This window comes from Phasianus colchicus, chromosome 14, assembly GCF_987193195.1.
Source record: "Phasianus colchicus chromosome 14, bPhaCol1.hap1.1, whole genome shotgun sequence".
Lineage (NCBI taxonomy): Eukaryota > Metazoa > Chordata > Aves > Galliformes > Phasianidae > Phasianus > Phasianus colchicus.
Window position 1 is genome coordinate 2,684,527 of NC_143449.1, and position 11,318 is coordinate 2,695,844.

Below are 11,318 nucleotides of genomic sequence, written 5' to 3' on the forward strand. Positions count from 1 at the left end.
ACCGTACACAATTTTACACGAGCAATTTCACAGCCAGAATCGCATTTCCACCCATGTCCACCTCTCGTCTGAAACACTGTTGCTTCAGAATACTGTTTTCATGAGTGCCAGAGCCCGGCTTTTGCAGTGCTGGGTGATGGCAGCAGTAGTTGTATATGACTTACTCAGCCTTGTGGTCGACCTGAAAGAGGAGGTAGAGAGGCTGAGGACCATAAAAGAGTGTGAGAAGGAGATTGACTGGTGGTGCCAGTCCCTACGCCGCCTCATGAGACTGAATGTGTACAAGTCTATGGGGCCGGATGGCGTGCATCCCAGCGTTCTGAAGGAGCTGGCTGAGGTGGTTGCCGAGCCGCTCTCCATCATATTTGAGAAGTCGTGGCTGTCTGGTGTGGTCCCAGATGACTGGAGGAAGGGTCACGTCACTCCCATTTACAAGAAAGGGAGCAAGGAGGACCCTGGGAACTACAGGCCGGTGAGTCTCACCTCTGTGCCTGGGAAGATCATGGAACAGATCCTCCTGGATGACATGCTTGATCACATGAGGAAAGGGCGTGTGATCCGTGACAGCCAGCACGGCTTCACCAGAGGAAGGCCATGCTTGACCAATCTGGTGGCCTTTTATGATGGAGTGACGGCATCGGTGGACAAGGGAAAGGCGACCGATGTCATTTACCTGGACTTGAGCAAGGCCTTTGACATGGTCCCCCACCACCTCCTTCTCTCCAAACTGGAGGGATGTGGATTTGATGGGTGGACCACTTGATGGATAAGAAACTGGTTGAAAGGCCGCAGACAGAGGGTGGTCATCAATGGCTCCATGTCCAGGTGGAGGCTGGTAACGAGCGGCGTCCCCCAGGGGTCTGTCTTGGGACCAGTGCTCTGTAACATCTTTATCAATGACATCGATGACAGAATCGAGTGCACCCTCAGCAAGTTTGCTGACGACACCAAGCTGAGTGGTGTGGTTGACACGGTTGAAGGACGGGATGCCATTCAGAGGGACCTCGAGAGGCTGGAAAGGTGGGCCCGGGTGAACCTGATGAGGTTCAACACGGCAAAGTGCAGAGTTTTGCACTTGGGCTGGAGGAATCCCAGGCATCCCTACAGACTGGAAGGAGCGGTCCTTGAGAGCAGCCCTGTGGAGAAGGACCTGGGGGTCTTGGTAGACGAAAAACTGAACATGAGCCAGCAGTGTGCGCTTGCGGCTCGGAAGGCAAATGGGATCCTGGGCTCCATCAGAAGAGGGGTTGCCAGCAGGGACAGGGAGGTGATTGTTCCCCTCTACTCTGCTCTTGTGAGGCCCCATCTGCAGCACTGCGTCCAAGTGTGGAGCCCCCAGCACAAGAAAGACAGGGAGCTGTTGGAGAGGGTCCAGAGGAGGGCCACAAAGATGATCAGGGGACTGGAGCACCTCCCCTATGAGGACAGGCTGAGGGAGCTGGGCTTGTTCAGCCTGGAGAAGAGAAGGCTGCGGGGTGACCTCATTGCAGCCTTTCAGTACCTAAAGGGAGCCTACAAACAGGAGGGGAATCAACTCTTTGAAAGGGTAGATGACAGCAGGACAAGGGGAAATGGTTTTAAGCTGAGGGAAGGGAGATTGAGGTTGGATGTCAGGGGGAAATTCTTGACAGAGAGAGTGGTGAGGTGCTGGAACAGCTGCCCAGAGAGGCTGTGGATGCCCCGTCCCTGGAGGTGTTCAAGGCCAGGTTGGATGGGGCCCTGGGCAGCCTGGGCTGGTATTAGGTGGGATGGTTGGTGGCCCTGCATGTGGCAGGGGGGTTGGAGATTCATGATCCTTGAGGTCCCTTCCAACAAAAACAATATTAAAATAAATAAATAAATAAATAAATAAATAAAAGGTCAGATCCTGCCTGGCCATCCTAGTGGTGTAACTGCATCAGTGGAGAAGGGAAGAGCCACTGATGTCACCTATCAGGATTTCAGTAAAGTCTTTGACATTGTTCCCCATAACATCTTTTTCTCCAAATTGGAAAGATATGGATTTGGCAGGTGGAGTGTTTGATGGACAGAGGTCTGGTTGTGAGATTGGACCCAAAGAGTGCTGGCCCATGGCTCAATGTCTGGATGGAGATCAGTGATGAGTAGTGTCCCTTAGGGGTCAGTGCTGGGTCTGGTACTCTTTAATATCTCAGTGGAACACCTCCCTGCGAGGACAGGCTGAGAGCTGGGGTGTGCAGCATGGAGAAGAGAAGGCTGTGGGCAGAGCTGAGAGCAGCCTGTCGGTATCTAGAGGGGCTGTGAGATGGAAGGGGACAGATTATTGAGCAGGGGCTGTTGTGACAGGACAAGAGGAAATGGTTTTGAACTAAAAGAGGGGAGATTTAGATTGGATATAAGGAAAAAGTCTTTTACACTAAGTGTGGTGAGGTGCTGGCACAGGCCACCTCTCACCCAGAGAGATGGTGGTGCCCCATTCCTGGAGACACAGGGCTGAACTGGGCTCTGAGCACCTGATGGAGCCATAGGTGTCCCTGTTCGTTGCAGGAAAGTTGAATTAGGTGGCCTTTAAAGGTCCCTTCCAACTCAAACAATTCTATGATTCTGTGAAATAGAACTCTTTTTTTTGCTAGTTTGGGGTTGACAGACTGCAGCCTGGCTCTACAGAGCAGGCGTGTGGGGCTGTTGGTGCTGGCTGGTTTTGTCACTGCTCTGCCTGCAGGAGATGCACAGACTACAGCTGTACCAAGAGGTGAGAGGCAGTTGGCAACTGCAGTGCTCTGAGTCACACCCTAAGGGGTCTTCTGATGGTACAGAGGCCCCAGGCACCTCCAGTAGGTGCTCAGAGTGGTTATGAATATTCCCTATTGTGTGGAATTGCTGCTGCAAATGTCTTCACCCTGCGTAAACCAAATGCTTTAGCCACACTCTTAAAGAAGTGTGAGTAATTCTGGGGTGGCAATTCTCTGAGAGCGTGTCTATTTGGGACAGTCTCCTGGGGGCATCTGCCAGACATATTCTCCAGTTGCCCACCTGGCTGACCCTGCTTGGGGATGGCTCTGCCCCATGTCCAAAGGATGAGCAGGGCAGCTGGGGGGATGTGGGATGAGGTGTTCTGTGCTGAGGCTGGCCAGGGCTGCTGGATACAGGGTATGTGCTGATGGAAGGTACCTGCTGATCCCTGAGCATGAGAGAATGGTTTTAGAATAAAAATGTTGAATCATAAATTAAAGAGAGAAAAATAATTCTGGCCTGACCTGGGATGTTAGCTAGCTGCTTAGTGCAGGTCTGCGTGCACCTGCTGGTAACTGGACTGCTGGGACAGCCTGTGGGCCTGATGAAAGGTTCCTAGGAGTCACCAAAGCTGTGGCACAGATGCACCCAGGTGTCACCAATGGATCCCAGCCTGGATGGATGTGTCCCCACGTGGGGCACACAGGACGCATCCTGCAGCCAGCAGCCTGTCCATAGCTGGGTGTGGGGCCGGGCCATGGGGCTGCAGGCTGGCGGCAAGGCTGGGTCTTGCTTCCTCAGTGACTCATGTGCAGGAACAGTACGGCACTGCCGTCAGCTCTCATCATCTGCCAGCGCAGTAGAGACTCCTGTTTGTTCTCTGGGTTCCTGAAAAGCAGCACAACCTGCTGTTTTCTTTCTTTCTTTCTTTCTTTCTTTTTTTTTTAAATTTTCCACTAGGGACTAACAGTGCTGCCTGAGAACCTGGGGCCGAACCCAAAGAAAACATGTCTCGAGAAGCAGCGTAACTGCTCTGGCCAAGCTCTCCGCTTTTTCTCAGACTCCAGCAGTCTGCAGAACACAGAGGGGTGACAGAGTGTGAGGTGACGTCCAGCGGTTGGCAAACAGCTGCAAAAGAACTCTCTGCCTTTCCCAGCAGTTAATAACTTCATGCACAGAACGGAGTTTTTTCAGAAAGACCCCGTGTGTTTTTTGGCTGACTAGGACTGGCAAGGAATGCTCACAGTTACTAACAGTGAGATTTTATTTTATTTTATAAAGGAGGAAAAAAAAAAAGCCTCAGACAAACAAACTACCTTTCACCAAAACCTTGGTTCCTCTTGCTGAGAGCATGCAGCATTACTTGCCATAATAAAATGGGACACAATGCAGCCTTCTTTGGGCCAAGAAGTGTGGCAACATTTGGGCAGAACTGGAATGTCAGCAGCTGAGGTGCTGGCTTGTTCCTTCCCTCGTGTGGGACGGGGTGACCGGTGTGGCAGGTCAGCAGGTTGGTGCAGAGGGCACTGGAAGGTGGGGAAGGTGGTTCTGTTGGCACAGCCTGACCGCTGGCACTTGGGAAGAAGGAAGGCTGTGTCTGCTTGGCCCCTGAACCTAAAGGAGACCTTTAACATAGCTGAATTGGACACCTCCCCTGGGAAGGGCTTTGAGGCCAGAACCTCAAGGCAATGGACAGACTTTCATCTAAATACATCCCTAGGAAATCACTGTGCTCTCAGCTTAATACACACTCCATCTTGTAGTGTCACCTCTTTTCTGGAAGGATTTGCTTGCTTACTAGTCAACCTACTTTTAATAGAAAAGTTCCATAAAGTGAATAGAGGTTATTTTAAAGAAGGAAACCAAAGCATATTGAATCTAAAGAGTTTGGGGTCATTCTTACAGTTGTATTTTATTTTTTTCTCCCAAACCTGCCATAACATTTTGCAACTTGGCAGTGATTTTACTTTACATTTTGTAACAACTTCAAAACCCTCTGGAAAAGCACTTACATGTCTGGTGCTGTAACACCACTAGCAGGCCGAGGGAGCAAGAACCAGCAAGTGCTGCAGGTGGTGTCCGGTGCTGGCTGCACACCCCGTGTTACCTGCATTGGTACGGCAGTGATGGTTCTAACTCTGAACTGTGGTGGTCCTTGCATTTTATAAGCTCATGGGGGACATACAAGGATTGCTATTATGCATCATCTGAAAACAGGACCATCTCCCAGCCCCGGCCCCACAGCGATGGGAGCTGCTCCCCACGCTGCCGCTGTCCCACGTGCAGGCAGAGCGCATGGAGCCGTGTGGCACGCCGTGCCGGGAGGAGCTGAGCCCCGGGTGAGCAACAAGAGGAGCTGGTGGGTGTTTAAATGCCGACTTAATGAATAGAAAAAGATCTGACACTGTTTTGACACATGCTTGAAGTGATTGCATTTTATGCTCATACAGCTTTGAGTTTTTTTCCTGTCTTTAGTTTAACTCTTTTCATTTTCCTCTCGCTATTGCTGCAATCATAATGCTTTTTCTACGCCCTCCCCTGCCCCTCCGCCCCGCCCCCCATAGCCTTTAGCACTTCACTGACTTTAGGTTACAGACTTGCAGGAGAGCAGGATGTGTGCCCTGGGAATGCACACGAGAAGAGCATCTGCACCCCACAGAGCGTCTGACACATCGGGCACAAGGTGACCGCAGGTGTGAGCTGTGCTGGCAGCGAGGAGAGCCCCTGTGCTGCACAGCATGCCTGTGTGTGCATGGATGTATCTGGGTCTGGCACTGCGTGACCTCAGTTTTGTCCTCTGTGCATCATCAGCTCCCACGTGTGCCTGTTCCCCCACTGTGCCATTGCTTGGGCAGGTGTGGGTCTGCCCATCAGCACAGCCCTGTATTGCCAGACAGCAGTGCACTCACTGTGTGCCCACAGTATTCCCTCTGATGTCAAAGGTTTCATTTCCATTGAGAAGTTAGTGAGTGCTGCAGATTTTGGAATATTATGCACATTAAACCATCAGTCTGGACTGTGTTTTCTTTACTGTTGTCATGTGAAACACTTAGGGGTGACTCTAAGTGTAAGTTTCTGTTACTCTTTCATTTTGTTCATTTGATGGCGGAATTACTGGCCTCTCAGTTAATTACTTTCTCCTGCTGTGCACTGGCCTTTCACACAGCACTGGGAAAAAAAACCCTCTGAGGGTGACACAATGCACTGAGAACCCACAAACATTGTTGGAGAGACCAAGGGGAGTGGAGAGGTCCTGGAAGCCGATTTTATTGTTTAGAAATGGTTTTCCTGCTGCACATAAGCGTGCGTGACACTGCAGAGCCAGCGGGGCACAGCAGCTGGACAGGAAGGTGCCTTCAGTCGGCCCACTTGGAAACCATGCACGAAATGTTGTGCTAATTCACTGTGGGTGAATTGATAAGTAGTCAGGAAGCTGTTTCTCTCCCATTCAGACCTTTCAACCATAGGGCAAAATGTGTGCCACCTCCTGCAGCGGGGCTCTGGGAGCTGAGCCCGTTGTTGGGGCCTTGTTATGTTTCCATCCCAGCCAGGACATGAGCTGCTCCTTGGGGAGCAGCACTGGTGATAATTGGGTTCTCATTTCCCAGTCCTGAGCCAACTGTACAGAAGAGTAAATATAGTTACTGCTGTTTTACAGGTGAGGGGAAGGTGGGTGTGAAGAAACAAGACCTGCTCAGACAGCTCAGCCTTGTGCTGTGCCATGAGCTGATGGGTCAACCTGGGAGAGGCTGCAGAACAACACTGCACGCTATTGCTGCTCCAAGGGAGGGAGGGACCCCAGAATGCCACCTCCTCTGCCCTGTGCACTGCCAGTCTGGACCCACGTGTCCGAGCTGCCCCATGGCTGACAGCACAGAGGCTGCTCAGCCAGGCAGGGGAGGCTGGCAGTGCCATGCAGCACTGCCCTCCTTGGCATCTCACTGCAGCCTGGTCTGCGCTGGGCCCCTCGCTGCTGGTCGCATCAGGACTATAACATGCTACCTGACGGTTTCTGCCTGCTGTGACTCCTTAGGACAGCTCTGCACTGAGCCTGCTGCTTTCCAGATGCAGAGCCTGCCGTCACCATTGCCCACTGAGCCAACGCTGTCCCTGGTGGGAGCATTTGCTACATCAAAGCCCTGTCTGTGCTGCAAGGGGATGGATTCTGTGTAATATTTACACTTGTGAGGGAAGAGCTTTTTTTTCCCCCTGTAAGTACCACAGAACTTCCGTTGCCTCTGTGCTCATTTGTGCACCATTTTCACTTGTAGTGACTCATGCTCACAGAGCAGTGAGAGCTGTCACCAAGTGCCTTAATTTCAGTGTTGGAGTGGGCACACTTCTCTTTCCAAGTTAGTTCCCAGGCAGTTTAGTTCCGAGTTTTCTTTTTTTCTTCATAGCTTCTCTGGACTCCATTGAGTCAGTATCTGTTTTAAGAATGTAGTTTGTGGGCTTTTGTTCTGGTTTTCCAAGGCTTCCTCTCCTTTGTTGCTTAAGTCTGTGCTCTGTAGTGAGATATGTGCTCCCTGTGTGACAGTAGGTGTCTGTGTGCGTGCCTGCTCTGCAGGGCCACAGCAACATCTTCTGCCCACTGTGACACTGCAGTTCCGATATTCCCCAGGAAGGAGACTCCTGGTGGAGGTGCTTGTGCAGGTTGCACTCAGGCCCCTTGAGCTGTGTCATGACATGCTCTTTTTAATGAAAGATCACAAACTCATTTCCTCCACCTCTCTCTCTTTGGTTAACGGGAATAGACAGCAGCTGTTTTGTGACAACTCTTCGATATTTTGCTATCACTGCTCTGTGTGCACCCAGGGTCACCCTCATTGCACAGTTCAGTCCTTGCTCAGGAGGCTTATCACAGGCTCCTTTGAGTAGCTACTGCCCCACTGTTCAGCGACATGCAGCATCCGTATCCTCACAGGTGAGGTGGGGCACAGAGACAGCCCACGAGGCTCACGCCCTTACAGATACCTCACTTTCCAGAGTCTGTAGAAGGGTGTTAGATGCTGTACACTCAACAAATGTACAGATGGAAGAGGAGCACGGTTAAGATGACACTTTACAGGTGTTATAGTTGGAAAGACTATCATGGTGGAAAAGAGACAACCAAGGAAGAAATGCTCACTTGTATCCAAAGATCTAGGCTTCAGCAGAAAACTCCAAAAGGAAGGATCTTCAGAAAGAGATCCTTCCCAGTCAGCCCTTAAATGGGGTCTAGGAGTGTTGCAGCCAAGCTCCACCCTTTATGGACACACATCTGAATTGCCCTCGCCTGTGCTGCCAGGGCTGACTGAGTCCTTGGCTCGGGTGATCAATCAGTGACTTGATCAGGCCATGGCTTGACAGTTCCCATACAGATGCCACAGCTCCAAGCTCAGCTCTCAGTGACTTCAGCTCTAAGTAGCTTCCCACGTGAGGTCCTTACGCAGGGAGGAGGATGTTCAGCAGAACTGAAAGTGCATTAGTGAAAGCCTTGGGCTAAGTGCCCCATACATCATAGAGGAGTGCAAGGAAGGGATCAGCAGAGTTCAGTTAAGTGCAGGATTTGTTCACCTAAATTAAAAGACTTTCCTCTCTCTTTAGATTCTCTCTGTGCATGGCTATTACCATCTCGTTCCTCTGACCTCCTGCCATACCTTGCTTTCTCTGCAATAAAGTCCAGCCAGCTTATCTCTTTGTTCAAGGGTTGGTTATATGTGCTGAGAATTCAGCTTAAACAATCTCCTAGCTCTCTTCTGGCAAGGTACTGCAGGCCCTGCAATGGAAGGGAACATTTGCTGCCACAGGAGTATCCCAGGCCCTGCCAGGTGCCACATGTTTTCACAGAGTGCCTGGCACATCAGGCATGGAGCTTGCTCAGCACCAAGGACATCACAGCGGCTGCTGCATTGCTGCTGCACATGTTAACAGCAAATACGGGTCCATATATATGTATGTGTGTGTGTATGTGTACATATATATATAAAAACATACATGAAAAGAGAGAGAAGTCCGAGGCTGAAAACAGCCAAATTCTGATCTTTTTTTTTCCCTTGGGAACATAGGAAGACACGTATTTCACAGCAGCCAAGTCTGCCAGTGTTTCAAGTTAATGCTTTCAGAAGTGTGGAGGGGATTTCAGTAAATGACAAAAAAGTCCTTTTAGCACGGGAAAACAAGAATTTTTTTCCTCAGTCATATTCTTGGGAAAGACTTGAGCCATTTCAGCTGAAATGAAAAGCTTTAGCCTGAGGCCAAATCCAGCTGAGGAAACTTTCAGCCCAAACAATTAATTATAGATGAAGTTATGAGCAACAAAAACAGAGTTATACAATAGTCAGCTGTAATTACAGCGATGTTTTAACTCTGCCTATAACACAGGCATACGTGTCAATGTAAATGTTTTGGTCACTCTCAGGGAAAGCCATGTGGAGCAGCTTATAAACCCCAGCTTTCTTATCTGAGGGATGAGAGCAAGTGTTTTGCATCAGAAATGTCTGTTTTTGAAAGATGAAAAAAAAAAATGTCTGTTTTTGAAACCAGTGACTTTTAAAGTTGCATCTTGCCCGTACTCAGTATGTACCTGGGGTCAGTTTAGCTGTGATATTATGTTTCTGCTCTACATGGGAGGAAGGGAGTAAAGGAGAGAGATCCTCCTATGATGGAGAAGAGAAGCTGAGATGACAGAGATCTGTGGGGCAGTATCATGTCTGCACTCATCATCAGAACAAGCATTTCCTGGGAAAGTGGTAAGCAACCTCCCAGTGGAGGAGCTTGTCTGTTGAATGTAGATCACTCAGAAAGTAATGCCTCCTATTTATTTCCATGGAAACTACAACAGACACAAAATGCACAATAACACTGTTTGATAGAGCACATTCTCAGCAACAAAACACTGTTTTTCAACATAGTCACCACCATTAGTTGTACATTTTCACCAGCGATGAACAGGAGCCTGCATGCCACCTTCACACAAATCTGCACCAGCAGAGATGTGCCACTCTCATCATCGCCACTGCTGAAATGCACCACGCAGCCCTCACTGTGCTCACATCCACTGTTTGGTCTCCATCAGCATTCAGCAAGCATCGATGGATGTCAATGCATGGAGGAATTCAATGACACACCTTTGCGCCATGCGCACTTCCAGGTCATGCATCACCCTGTCAGACTGCCCCTCTGCTGCCATCTCTTGCACAGCAATCCAATGCAATGGGATATTTTTGGGAAGGTTCAGTCTCTACTGCCATCCCACCAATATCCGCCTGTGATGTTGTGGTCCAACAGAATAAAATAGGAGGCATTACTTTTGGAGCAGCTGTTGTAAAAGCAATCCTTTGTCTGACAGAGAGAAGATGCCGGGACTGGAAGCACGTCCTGAACAAACAGTTCCTAATGCAGACCTTCATACCGCACTCAGTCATGGGAGAGCGTTTTAGAAGCTTGCACGCGGGGGAATATTCTCACCTGTCTTGGCAGCTGAGCTGAGCTGTATGTGAATTCTCTCAGCAGCAGAGGTACCGCTGACAAACAGTCATCGCTGGTGATGAAAGGAGTGCAGGTGTGAGGAAATTCTGTGGGAGGAGATCTTGCTCTGAATTTCTCGTGGAAACCGTAATTATGTGAATCAATGTAGAGAGAGGTATGAGGATTTCCAGTGTAAGCTATAAAAAATGTTTAGGAAAGCAGCCTATGTTTGAGACTGCTCATTCAGATCTTATCTGCACATGTGGGAGTGTGGAAATCATTGTGTTACACCTTATCTCTTCTCCCCCGGGAGATCAGTGTTGGGAGAGCTTGACCTCTCACTTACCGTATCACATCAAACCCAGTGTAATAGCAGGTTTGGCTGTGCAATGCCTCAATAATTTAATGAAATAATCATGTTCCCTGCCATTGTGGGTAGAAATATATCTTGCCAAAATACCACTTAAGTGACACCTGGAGGTTAGCTGTAATGGAGTTACAGTTATGGCAGAAATGTCCTCCCTTCCTCCCGGCTTTCCCTGCAAGAACAGAGCTGAGGAAGTCTGAGAGAAATGGAAGTTGGTGCCTCTGCTTTGGGGCAGCTCCTATTTGTTTCTCTGCACGCTCCGAGGCTTTGGCAATTCCCTGCAGACTCAAGTGAAGTTGATTTAAAGGATTTATAGGATTCGGCATGAGGATATCCCAGATCTGGAAGGGATGTTCTCCAACCAACAGCAGCAAGGCCTCGGGGCTGGCACGGGACTGTGTGCACACAGAGACCTCATCTGGAGCAGCCCACAGTCTGTTTGGCTTTCTCACTCTTGGAGCTGGTATATTTTAAAGGATATCAAGCGGCAAATGTGGCAAAGGGGAAAAATTGCTACAGACTGTATTTGGCAGAACACCAGCAAAGATAAAATACCATACGTTCTGTGCAATGAGATCCTACATAAATGACTCATTCACTAGAATACAGCTGGGGTCAAACATTCTATTTGAACAGCCGAAAGTTATGCAAATATTTTTATGAAGATTTTCTCAAAAGAAAGAAGAAGGGGAAAAAAAAAAAAAAAGGACGATATATACTTTTCCAGTAAAAAATGCAATTTATCCATGTAACTTAAAAATCAGAATCCCACAAGAACAGTGTCACTGTGTTATACACATATATTCAGAAG